A 13,585-nucleotide genomic window follows, 5' to 3' on the forward strand; every position below is an offset into this window, starting at 1 on the left:
TGCTTGACATTCGGTTGGTGCAGCACCTTCACCGCGTTTGTGCACATACTGGAAACAGGGCAGTGGTGGGGCAGATTTCAGGCCTGCTGAATATGTTGTTCCACTGCTTGAGCTATCAGAGCCAGTGTTTGGTGGGGGTGGGGGGTGTGGGCAGAGGCGGGGAGTGGTGCGATGGGTGGGTTTGCCTCCAGTACAGCCTGGGCAGAGCATGCGTCACCATCTCAGCATGCTTTGTGCTGCACAATTGGAGGAGAAATTAAGGTAATGTGACAGATACTGAGGAGTTGGGTCAATAAGACCAGTCTTCTGAGGAGGATGATGGGAACATTGAGCTGGAGGAAGCAGTGCTCGAGGGTGATAGGACTCAGGCACTACAAGGCTGACAGGACCTGACAGCTGATGTGAGCTGGGCACAGAAGACCATCAGGGACTGGTCAGGTCACGATGCCAGCATTGGTCTACATTGTGGGGGTGAACTGCCTTTGTTTCCTGTGTAACAAAACAAAGAATTGTGGATTCAGTGATCTGAAACAAACAAAAACAGAAATTACCAGAAAAAAAGCTAGCAGGTTTAGCAGCATCTGTGGAGAAAACATAGAGTTAACATTCCAAGTCCAGTGACCTTCCTTCAGAAAGCTTCATTTCAATGTTTTAGCTCAAACATGTAAAATAAAAGCTGAACTACCTAGGTGAGTTTAGGTAAGAAGTATTGCTTTTGATATTAACGCAAGTACGCCATCAAGGGCCCTATGCTCTCATCAATCTCTAGGTCAGCTTCCTCAGTATGGTATGGTTCCAGTTGACATACTTCAAGCCATCAAGTTCTTGGGTGAGGAGGAGTTAACTGGTTTCGCTTGGTTACGCACTCACATTCTCAGTAGGTCATAACAAGGTTAATTATAATAGGATCCCTTCCTTTGTGGATGGCTCCCTTCCTTTGTGGATGGCTTTCTCTAAACGAAACATTTGAACACAAATGAACATGCTGTAAAACGAGGTAATTTAATCATACGTTCTTTGAATTCACAGGGGAAATAAAGAGTGAGGTAATTAATTAATAAATGTGAGAAGAAACGCTTTCACAAGACACTTATGGGTGCAGATGAGGAATAAGCCGTCAGTGCAAAAAGAGAAAGGTTAGAAAAGGTATGCAGGTTAGTCTCTGGATTGATTATGGAGAGTGGATAGTTGAATGTTTCTGCTTTTGCCATGAATGTTACCAGTAACATTCACATTGGTTGAACAGTCGATTTTTGAGATTCTTGGCTTTGTGCTGTTTGAAACACTGTTATCCTGAATCCCTTTGGCAGCAGCTAATGCAGCACCACAGAGACTTTACTTTAACCTTTTCTTTACCTGTTGTTCGGTACAGTCAAATGGCTGTTACTCAGAGCAATGATTCTTACAGCACTCTAGTCCACATAAAGCCCTTAATACACAGCCCAGTTTGCTTTTGACTCTTGCTTCTGTGTACTCTTAAAAGGGATAACATGCAAATATGCATCTTGCCCAACCTGTTGTCTTTCTTTACCATCATAATTACAGTCTGCAAAATTCATAGTTGCACTGCATTGTCTTCCTTTCAAACCTCCTTGACACCTCGTCAGGTGTGACATTTCCAGACTTTCTCTCTCTAGGCAGCCACTGAATTTTCATTTGCAGTCAACTTTGTGATTTATGCCCTTTTTTGAAAAAAAAACACATAGTTAACTTCAATATGCCCATAGGGGATACGGGGTTACAATTCATGGTCATAACACGTGGCAAAGTTAAAGGCAATGAGAACTAGATGCAAAATCCTCTACCAGTGAAAGCAAGGTCATTGAGGTTGATGGAGATTGGCCATCTCAGCTCCAGATGTTGTTGCATGGCTCTCCAGTACATTAATTAGCCTTTTAATAGTCACATTAGGCCTAAGAATGGGCATCCTGTTCACCCCCTCCCTCATTTGCCCATAAAATTTCAGACAGGTAGATTGAGGGACAGAAGGTGGCAGGAGCACCACCTGTTGGATTTTGTAGGGCCCCCACCATCAAATCCACAGGCAGGGAAGGATAACATCCAGTGCTATCTCTACAAGTCTGCTTTCAAGACTGAATATTCTATGCTGACCAGCTTGCTTTGTGACTCAACAGGGCTTTTCCACATCTACAAAGCACAGGTTTGTAGAGTGATGTAACAGTCTTCATGTACTTTGATGGGTGCAATTCCATCAGAACTTGAGAAGCTCAAAATCATTCAGGACACCGCAACCATCTTGATTTGCATGTCATCCACCAAACTAAACATTTAATCCCTCCCAACCTCCAGTAAACTGTGGCAGCTGTGTACACAAGGAGCACTGCAATAACTTGGCAAAGTTTTATTCTCAGCAACTTCTAAATCCATAATCTCAGCTGTCTGAAATGACAAGGGCAACTGATATCTGGGAAGGTCATTGCTTCAATTTCCCCTTCAAGCCACACATTGTTCTGACCTCAAGTATAATTCTCGCCTTGTTGATGGGTCAACGTCCCTGAGCTCCCTTCCTAACAGAATTATTGGTCTACCAATCCCCCAGGGACTGCAACACTTCAAGAACACATAGCACTATAACCAAATGAAAATAAGTTTCAGTTGAGCAAAAAGGTTTGGCCTTGCCAGTGATGCCCATTTCCCATGAATGGAAAGAAGTACGTAAGTACAGGATTTCCTAATGATGTTGAAAGTAATGGCATTCTCAAATGAAGTCATTAGTTTTGAACAGTTGTATAAACACTCTCAATAATAATACACCAACTGTTTGTAATGCAGAAAGGACAGCCTTAAGTGCTACATGATCTATTCTGCCTTAAGCTATTGCAGGCTAAATAGATTGAATTCATGGATGCTAGAACACTGCCAATGTCATTGCAGCCCATGGGACTCATGCAGCCACAGTACAGAAGTAGGGAATTAAATTACATTTGAAAACTATTTTCTCAAACTGAGAGATCACTGGAGCCTCTGGGGTAACCTTTTTAATTACAATTCGGAATTATTTCAGTGACAACATTGAGCATCAAATTCACTGTCTTATTAAGATTACATGAGTGATTCTTACTACCTCTTTTTAAGTTCATTTCTTTTTTCCAAACAAATATGTTTGCATTATTGATTTGAAAAAGAGACAGGAGAGTTTGGGTCCTCAATATCGTCAGAGAAAGATTAGCTATGTGCCATTTTCTCAAAGTGACATCGGTGAATGGGGATTCAGCATCAGGCTCTTGGCTCTTCACTCGCAGATCTCAGGGTGATCCTTGTTAGTTTTTGTTCCACCACTTTGTAACATTCTTAAAGTCAATAGCTGGTAGATGAGAACTGGCTATCCTGAGGGAAACTTTGGAGGGAACCAGCTACTTAGATGGTTTGATTAGTCTTTCACCCCCTACATCAGTTTGCACATTAAGACCACTATGGGCATCCACCAGCATTTCCTTCAGCATTGACCTGTCCAGATATAGTTCACTGCTTTTGGTTTCCTAATATGTGTTGGTGCTCCATCTCTTCAATGGAATGGATAAGGTGGGCTAGTGGTGTGTCTGCTCCAATGGGCAGTGGGATCCCACCTCAGTTAACACCTGCTGACTTTCACCTTCAATGCACCATGGTGTTTCATTCCTGCCTCCTAGACCTGCACATGCTTTAAATTCCTTGGTATAACAAAGATGGTAGTGAGGAGCGACTGAGGAAGATTCTGGGAGAAGTAGGCTCCCTGAGTACAACTGAGAAGAAGATCGTGGAGGACTCAATGCTCAACAAGAGGGCAGTGGTTAGATGCAAAGGAGGAAGATTCTGGGGGAAGATCTACCTCCTTACTGGCAGCATATAATAGAGAGGCAAGTTCTCATGAGAGAGAGATAATGGGAACTGCAGATGCTGGAGAATTCCAAGATAATAAAATGTGAGGCTGAATGAACACAGCAGGCCAAGCAGCATCTCAGGAGCACAAAAGCTGACGTTTCGGGCCTAGACCCTTCATCAGAGAGGGGGATGGGGAGAGGGAACTGGAATAAGTAGGGAGAGAGGGGGAGGCGGACCGAAGATGGAGAGTAAAGAAGATAGGTGGAGAGAGTGTAGGTGGGGAGGTAGGGAGGGGATAGGTCAGTCCAGGGAAGACGGACAGGTCAAGGAGGTGGGATGAGGTTAGTAGGTAGCTGGGGGTGCGGCTTGGGGTGGGAGGAAGGGATGGGTGAGAGGAAGAACCGGTTAGGGAGGCAGAGACAGGTTGGACTGGTTTTGGGATGCAGTGGGTGGGGGGGAAGAGCTGGGCTGGTTGTGTGGTGCAGTAGGGGGAGGGGACGAACTGGGCTGGTTTAGGGATGCAGTAGGGGAAGGGGAGATTTTGAAACTGGTGAAGTCCACATTGATACCATTCGTCTGCAGGGTTCCCAGGCGGAATATGAGTTGCTGTTCCTGCAACCTTCGGGTGGCATCATTGTGGCAGTGCAGGAGGCCCATGATGAACATGTCATCAAGAGAATGGGAGGGGGAGTGGAAATGGTTTGCGACTGGGAGGTGCAGTTGTTTGTTGCGAACTGAGCGGAGGTGTTCTGCAAAGCGGTCCCCAAGCCTCTGCTTGGTTTCCCCAATGTAGAGGAAGCCGCACCGGGTACAGTGGATGCAGTATACCACATTGGCAGATGTGCAGGTGAACCTCTGCTTAATGTGGAATGTCATCTTGGGGCCTGGGATGGGGGTGAGGGAGGAGGTGTGGGGACAAGTGTAGCATTTCCTGCGGTTGCAGGGGAAGGTGCCGGGTGTGGTGGGGTTGGAGGGCAGTGTGGAGCGAACAAATCTCCCCTTCCCCTACTGCATCCCTAAACCAGCCCAGTTCGTCCCCTCCCCCCACTGCACCACACAACCAGCCCAGCTCTTCCCCCCCACCCACTGCATCCCAAAACCAGTCTAACCTGTCTCTGCCTCCCTAACCGGTTCTTCCTCTCACCCATCCCTTCCTCCCACCTCAAGCCGCACCCCCAGCTACCTACTAACCTCATCCCACCTCCTTGACCTGTCCGTCTTCCCTGGACTGACCTATCCCCTCCCTACCTCCCCACCTACACTCTCTCCACCTATCTTCTTTACTCTCCATCTTCGGTCCGCCTCCCCCTCTCTCCCTATTTATTCCAGTTCCCTCTCCCCATCCCCCTCTCTGATGAAGGGTCTAGGCCCGAAACGTCAGCTTTTGTGCTCCTGAGATGCTGCTTGGCCTGCTGTGTTCATCCAGCCTCACATTTTATTCTCATGAGAGAGACCATTTTGGACAGGGGCTGTGAAGTCAAAATGCTACTGTTGAGATCAAAGTGAGGACTTTGCTGTGCACTAAATTTTTGCTGACTGAGGTGAAGACAGAGCTTCAATCATGTAAATCTAATAGGAAGAAAAGGCTGGGCCAGGTTAATGAACAAGGTGGGACAATGGTTTGAAGTGTATTTATTTTAATACAGTGAATATAACAAGGAACACAGATAAGCTTGGAGCCCAAAATAGTACATGGGACATTGATGTTATAACCATTACAGAAAGTAGGTTGAAAGAAAATCATAACTAGCAGGTCAACATACCTGGTTTTAGGTGTTTCAGGTTTTATGGAGGCGGTTGTAAATTGGGTGGGGGAGTTCTTTTACTGATTAAGGAGAATGTCATAGCTGTACTAAGACAGAACATCAGGACAGAATCTTGAAACAATAAGTAGATAGTCCAACTAGCAAAGGGGCCACTCTAGACCTTATACTGGGTAGTGAGCCAGGACCAGGTGATCAAAGTTCCAGAGGGGGCACAGTTTGAGAACAGTAATTATATTTCCCTAATTGTTAAGTTGATTATGGATGAGGTAAGACTGGTCCTCAGCTGAAATTGCTAAACTGGAGGAAGGCAGTATTAGAATTAGGCAGAAGCCAGCGAAATTGGATTGGGGGCAAATCCACATCTGACAATGAGGAAGTCCTTTAAAGGTAATGGTCAGAATTCAGGACTAATATATTCCAGTAAGGATGAAAGATAAGGATGGCAAGATTCAGGAACTCTGGATGACAAGAAGCTTTGAAAGTTTAATGAAGAAAATAAGAAAGCATATATAGGGCCCTTGATAAATATGAGGGAAGCTGGAAAAAATGTAAACAACGAATTAGGAGGACTAAAAGGGGCCACAAAATATCCTCACCAAGTAGGATAAAGAACATTCTCAAGGCATTTGTGTGTACTAGGGGCAAGAAAGTGTCTAGGGAAATGTTAGGCCCGTTTAAGGACAAAACTGTACATTTATTTATGGAGCCAGAGGGAATGGGTAATGTCCTTAATGAAGGCTTGATTCTAGTTTCTACTAAGGAGAAGGACATGAATGATGGTAAGATTTGGAAGGACTATGTTGTTATTCTAGGGCAAGTTGATATGAAGAAGGAGGCGGTGTTGGCCGTCTTGAAAAAAACATTAAGATAGGTCAGTCCTCAGAGCCTGATGGTATCTATCCCAGGATGCTGAGGGGGGCAAGGGAGGAGATTGCTGGGAACTTAGCAGAGATCTTTGCATTTTCTTTAGCCACAGGTAATGCCTAGAGGAGAACAGCCAAAGTTGTTCCTTTGGTTAAGAAGGATAACAGGGCTAATCCAGAGAGATATAGGCTACTACACTAGGCATTGGAAAACTATTGGAGAAGATTCTTTGGGGCAGGATCTACTTGCATTTGGAAAAAGATGGAATTATTAGTGATAATCAGCATGGCTTTGTGCATGAGAGGTCTTGTCTCACAAACTTGATTGAGTTTTTTGAGTAGGAGACAAAGTGATTGCAGCAGATGGAGTCTACATGGGCTTCATGAAATCATTTGACAAAGTCCCTCATGGTAGGCTGATCCAGAAGATTAAATCACATGGGATCTATGGTGAGTTAGTAAGTTGGGTACAAAATTGACTTGTCATAGAAGACAGAGGGTAGTTGTGGAAAGCTCCTTTATTTTTGAACAGACGTCTGTGGCCAGTGGTGTCCAGCACTGATCGGGGATCTCAGTTGTTTGTAATATATGTAATCGATTTCAATGAAATTGTAGGCGGTCGGATCAGTAAACTGTCAGATAACAGAAAAATTAGTTGAGTTGTAGTTAGTGAGGAAGCTTGGTAAAGGATACAGCAGGATATAGATCAGTTGGAAATTCGGCAGTGAAGTGGCAGGTGGAGTTTAATCCAGGAAAGTGTGAGGTGATTGATTTTGGGAGGTAAAATGCAAGATCAATGTAAACAATCAACGGTAGGACCCTTAGGAGCATTGATATAGAGATAGATCAAGTCCATTACTCCCTGAAAGTGGCGACATGAGTGGATAAGGTGGTAACTAAGATATATGGCATGGTTGCCTTCATTGGCTGGAGCATTGAGTATAAAAGTTGTTAAGTCATGTTTTAGCTTTATAAAACTTTAGTTTGGGCACATCTAGAGTATTGTGTGCAGTTCTGGCTACCATATAATAGGAAGATTGTGTATGTTTTGGAGAGGGTGCGAAAGAGGTTTATCAGAATGGTGATAGCAAGAACTGCAGATGTTGCAGCCAGATGTAACACAGTGTGGAGGTGGAGGAACACAGCAGGTCAGGCAGCATCAGAGGAGCAGGAAAGCTGACATTTCAGGTTGAGAATTTATTTTGTTTTTGCTGGAGTGTTGCCAGGGATAGGGGCGACCCGATAGAAGTTTCTAAAATTATGAGAAGCATGGATATGATGGAAAGTACAGTCTTTTTCTCAGTGTCAAAATATCAAATATTAGGGGGAACAGAGGGTGGTAGATGTCTGGAACATGCTGCCAGGGGAGGTGCAAGTAGAAGCAGATACAATAGCATTGTTTAAGAGGCATTTAAACAGACATATAAACAGGCAGGAAATAAATCTTTGCAGACTGTTAGAAGGCAGACAGGATTAGTTAGGAATGGTATCACAGTGCACAGATATGGTGGGCTGAAGGGCCTGTTCTTGTGCTATAGTGTTCTATCTTCTAAGAAACAGTATTATCCTGGACCTACACACTACAATAAGCAAAAACCTGGAGATTGCTAGTTGACTACAAATAGACAAAAATGACATAGCATAGGAACAGAACATAGGAGCCAAAATAATACATAACATCCATCACAAATAAAAATAACATTTTAGTACCTTTGATAAGGTACCACAATACAGACAAATCAGGTCAAAAATGTATTGAGTCAAGGGGCAATTAACTAAATTATAGCTATCTAGCTGACAAAAGAAGATTAGTGTTTAATAGCAAATAGTAGAGGCAAAATCTGAGATGTGGGAAGTCCAAGGGTCAATACTGCTTTTCGCAATTTGTGTTATTAATCTAGACTTCAGAAGGAAAAACATGATTTCTGGACTTGCAATACCAAATACTACAATTGTTAGGAATGTCAACAATGAGGAAGACTGAAATAAATTACAAGAAGATACCAATATCCTTGAAAAGTGGTCATATAATTAGCAAATGAATGTCAAGACTGTTAAGCCTAAGAAAGTGCATTTTAGTGAAAGAAATAAAATGTTTTTGTATTATTTGGAAAGTAAGAATCAAAATATGTTGCTGAGTTCAAAGGCACAAATCACTAAATGTTTTGACAGAGGTCAAAGCCAGAACTAAACTAAACTAAATCAAGTCACAAGCATGCATTTCTTGAGGAATAGGATTGAAAACTGGAGATGTTATCGTAAACTTGTATTAAACCTGATCAGATTACACTCGGTGAACCATGTCTGATCCTGGTCATCATATCAGGGAGAAGGATATAGGCACACCTGAGAAGATGCAAAATTGATTTAGAAGGATCATACTAGAACTTTAAGGTTCTAGCTATTAGGAAATATATATTTATTTTCTCTTGAAGAGTAGTTTGAGTTTTGCTTTTGCAAAGACAGAGCATGTATTTACATTTTTTGGCAAGAACAAAATCAATATAACATAAACCTCAAGAGTGAACAGTTCAGACAAATAAGGGGCATATATTTTGGGGTAAGTTAAACGTGCATATGAGGGAGAAGGGAATGCAGGGGTAAACAGATAGACAGTAGGAAAGTTAGGAGAAGGCTCAACCTGATTTGTTCAGCTAATTTGTTTCTTTCTGGACATGATATTCAATTTAAATGAAAACCTTAACTATTATTTAATTATTGCTCTAGCTTATATTGAACATTTAACTTTAATGACTGTCAGTACAGTTTTCCCCTCCTTGGAGGAGCTGAAAAAAGGAAATAATGTTAAGTTGTCCCTGGAGAGAAACTTACCTCTTCCTGTCACCTCACCAATTAAGCACTGTGCACAAAAGCTCATGGGAAAATTTTCTTAATTCATCAGCAATTAAAGCCCTTAAGTGGTCAATTAATGACTTTTTAAGAGCCTCAACTCACCACCCCTTTGATCACTTGCCTCACTGATAGGCAAGAAAGTACTTAGTTCCCTGACTGAGCTACCACAGTGGTATGCCAGTCATGACAGAGGGGTGGGGGCTCCAGCTTCCCCAGGAAACCCTCCTACCTAGCCTCTGAAAGCTTTGATCCAACTTTCCCTACTGAACCAAAAAAAGAGAAAAAACAATTACTTTCCCACTGTTGGTTCTGCCCAAGGAGTGTTTTTCTGATTGATGGAATTTAGGACACAAGAAGCTACTGCTAACAACAAAAGGTATTAAAGGAACGGGGAGAAAGCTGGATTAAGGCATTGAGGTAAGATACTCAGCCTCACTTGCTTGTTAATATTTGATGAGGTGATTGTCACAGGAATGGGCAAGTAAACTCACTGAATAGGCGTGGCATTTTAGTCACACCTAACACTTACCATCCTACATTAAAATAAAATGGGGACATTCTGATCAGAAGTACTGCAGAACCAATGAATGTTTTAAGTTTAATCTGTTTTTTCACATCAGATTTAAGATCATTTGCACCAACAATTTGCCCCTATTTAATCACATTCTTTCATTCTGTGGCTAGAATTTTAGAAAAGTCGTTCAGAAGAAGTATAATAGAGAGAGCATTTCATTATGCAAGGTGTGAGATTTAGGTTATTAGCATTCTGAATAATGGATCATTCTTGATAATGCATATTAGATGCAATTTTTAAATGTTATCTACCTGAAATTATGCAATCCATCACTGTAGGTTATAAATCACTTCTACAACATACTTAATTTTAATTAGATTTTGGAGATGTATCAAGCTTTCAGAAACATCAATGTGTAGAGATCTTGAAATAGAATCAAATCTAAATCCAGTGTGCCTAAGAGGATGAACCAGGTATGCCAAACTAAACCTATTTGATTTTTCACTCAATAAAACAAAACACAGTTCATTTAGTCACTTAAAAGGTCATATTTACAGTTTGATGCATTTGTGGCCATTAGCCAGTATCACCAATTTCAATCTTCTGACATCTAAGAGCACAATTTCAGCTTGTATATAAGAACATTGCTCAAAAACTATTAATCAAAATTAAGTGCATCTGGAAAAGTGAAAGAATCATTATGCTAATACTGAACAAGTCAGATCCCAGAATGAAACCTGACTTGATGTGTCCTATTTTCTTTTAACCGTGAAGATCATTTACTGAACGGTTACAAGAGTCTGCCTGTGTACATTTTACATGAAGATTAAAACATTTATTAAATAAGAAAACATGAGCTGTATTATATGAGACAGAAAGTTTGAAAAAATTCATTCTAAACACCATCAAAAAGTCTGCAGAGTTTTCACATTCCCCTTGAGTGCTCCAGTTTCCTGCCGCAGCCCAAAGATGTGCAGGCAGGCAGGTGGGTTGGTCATGCTAAAAACCCCATGTGGAATCACCGGAATGGAGTTCGGCATCTTGATCTTGGGGGGGTGGGTTTTGCTATTCAGAATAGCAGTGCAGAGTTAATGGAATTAATGGCCTTTTTCTGTACTGCACATTACTCCTTTTATTCCAGTGACATCTTTATAAACATTGAAATAAGATTTACCATTATCTCCACATTGTGACTTCTTGCTCAGACCGGTAAAGCAAGCATCTGTTTGCTTCAAGAACATTTCTGCACATTCACGAGACTGTTTTTCCTTCAGCTGGCATCTGTCTCTGAGAAAACAAACTAAACTCACTATTACTCTAGCTTGAGACCAAGGAAGACTTCCCTAATCTCAATTTTTAGCAGTCTTGCAGAATCTTTCACTTGAGACTTTAACATTCCCCTCTCCACTCTCTCCCACATACTCCACACAGACTCATTGATTTCCTTCTAGATTTTTCTGTGTTTCTATGGGTTCCTGTCACTAGGCAACATCACAATTTTTTTCACTCAATTTAAAACACTAACTACTAATCATCATCTCTTCATTTCAAAGATTGTAACAACTCATTAAAATATAGGTGAAAGAATTCTTCCAGACACCCCACCATCATGCGAGGACAACTCTAAAAATGAAAATAAAATGTGTCTACATTTCTTAACAAATAAAACAAATTAAACTTGAAGTAATACTTTGTTCCCAACAATCATCTTGTCCCTATGTGATGGAAGGTATACAAAATATATGCAGTAACTATGGTCACACTAGTCTGCAAATGCCCAATGTTGTCGATTCTTGAAAGCTAAGCAGACTCTGGCCTGATTAGCATTGGGATGGGAGACTGCCTGGAAATGCCAGGTGGTGTTGTCAAACATATTAGGGGCATTTAAGCAACTCCTCGATAGGCATGTGCGTGATAGTAAAATGCAGTGTAGTTTGATCTCAGAGTAAGGGAAAATGGGTCTGCACAACATTGTGGGCCAGAAGCGGCCTGTACTGTTTTACATTCAACTTCATTTTTATTGGGTTTAGATTTTAAACTCGAGGCATATTGGTGTTAATCTCTCTTTTCAGATATGGTTTAAAAATTAACAAGTTCAGTATTTTCAGATTCCTGATTTGAACTAGAATGTATCAAAAATGAGATGACTGAAGCCCTCCTGGATTGTTAATGGGGACTTGTTTTTTTTTGCGGTTTTACAACAGAAGGCTTAAAAAACAGCATTGAAAGATATGAGCATGCTTTTGAGTTTGGAATAAAAGTATTGATTTTATCTCAGAAGATCTCAGAGGTAGGAAGGTTCAGGACAGTTCAAGGGAGACCTAACTAGAATCAGGTGTATCAGTGATAGTGGGAACTGCAGATGCTGGAGAATCCAAGACAACAAAGTGTGGAGCTGGATGAACACAGCAGGCCAAGCATGTCAGGTTTTCTTTTTCTTTCCTTGTCTTATTCTAAGTTAATGTGAATGGAGAAGGTACACACTTTTCACTGTATTTTTACATTAAATACATGCAACAATAAATGATTCAATTCAATGACCAGAACATACATTTCCATGTATTACAGGGGCTTCTATTTTACAGGTTTTTTCCCCTCTGAGTGACAAATATGTCCAAAATCTCCAACAGCTTTCCACCACGGGTGTTGTCATGTTTCTGACTTCACATTCAAACTCTATGATGTGATTGCAACCCAGAAAACTAATTCATCCCATAACAACAGTTCCAAACCCATCAAGCCACAGATGGACTCCGTTATTTCTTCGACTACCTATTCATAGAACATATCATTCTGACCACCCTTCTGGTGCCTTCCGGAGAGAACGTTCTCTTCGCGACTCCCTTGTCCGCTCCGCACTCCCCTCCAACTCCACCACACCCGGCACCTTTGCCTGCAACCGCAGGAAGTGCTACACTTGCCCCCACACCACCTCCCTCACCCCCATCCCAGGCCCCAGGATGACCTTCCATATCAAACAGATGTTCAACTGCACATCTGCCAATGTGGTATATTTTATCCATTGCACCTGGTGTGGCTTCCTCTACACTGGGGAAACCAAGCGAAGCCTTGGGGACCGCTTTGCAGAACACCTCCATTTGGTTCGCAACAAACAACTGCACCTCCCAGTCGCAAACCATTTCAACTCCCCCTCCCATTCCTCAGACGACATGTCCATCGTGGGCCTCCTGCAGTGCCACAATGATGCCACCCACAGGTTGCAGGAACAGCAACTCATGTTCTGCTTGGGAACCCTGCAGCCCAATGGTATCAACGTGGACTTCACAAGCTTCAAAATCTCCCCTTCCCCCACTGCATCCCAAAACCAGCCCAGTTCTTCCCCTCACCCCACTGCATCACAAAACCAGCCCAGCTCGTCCTCTGCCCCCACTGCATCCCAAAACCAGCCCAGCCTGTCTCTGCTTCCCTAACCTGTTCTTCCTCCCACCCCAAGCCGCACCTCCATTTCCTACCTACTAACCTCATCCTGCCTCCTTGACCTGCCCATCTTCCCTGGACTGACATATCCCCTCCCTACCTCCCCACCTATACTCTCCTCTCTACCTATCTTGTTTTCTCTCCATCTTCGGTCCGCCTCCTCCTCTCTCCCTATTTATTCCAGTTCCGTCTCCCCATCCCCCTCTCTGATGAAGGGTCTAGGCCGGAAGCGTCAGCTTTTGTGCTCCTGAGATGCTGCTTGGCTTGCTGTGTTCATCCAGCTCCACACTTTGTTATCTTAGAATCAGATGTATGTTTAGTTGACTCCT

At 42.5% G+C, this 13,585-nt stretch overlaps 1 protein-coding gene across 1 annotated transcript in view; it reads left to right on the forward strand.

Moving 5' to 3' along the window:
• The first annotated feature begins 924 nt into the window (after positions 1–924).
• The window catches only part of LOC125461226 (docking protein 5-like), a 521,375-nt gene continuing 508,714 nt past the window's right edge, over positions 925–13,585 (forward strand). The window contains exon 1 of the mRNA XM_048549743.2: positions 925–997. The gene's annotated coding sequence lies outside the window, so the exon portion shown is untranslated. The remainder of the gene's footprint in view (positions 998–13,585) is intronic.

Source organism: Stegostoma tigrinum, chromosome 19 (genome assembly GCF_030684315.1).
Source record: "Stegostoma tigrinum isolate sSteTig4 chromosome 19, sSteTig4.hap1, whole genome shotgun sequence".
NCBI classification, from domain to species: Eukaryota; Metazoa; Chordata; class Chondrichthyes; order Orectolobiformes; family Stegostomatidae; genus Stegostoma; species Stegostoma tigrinum.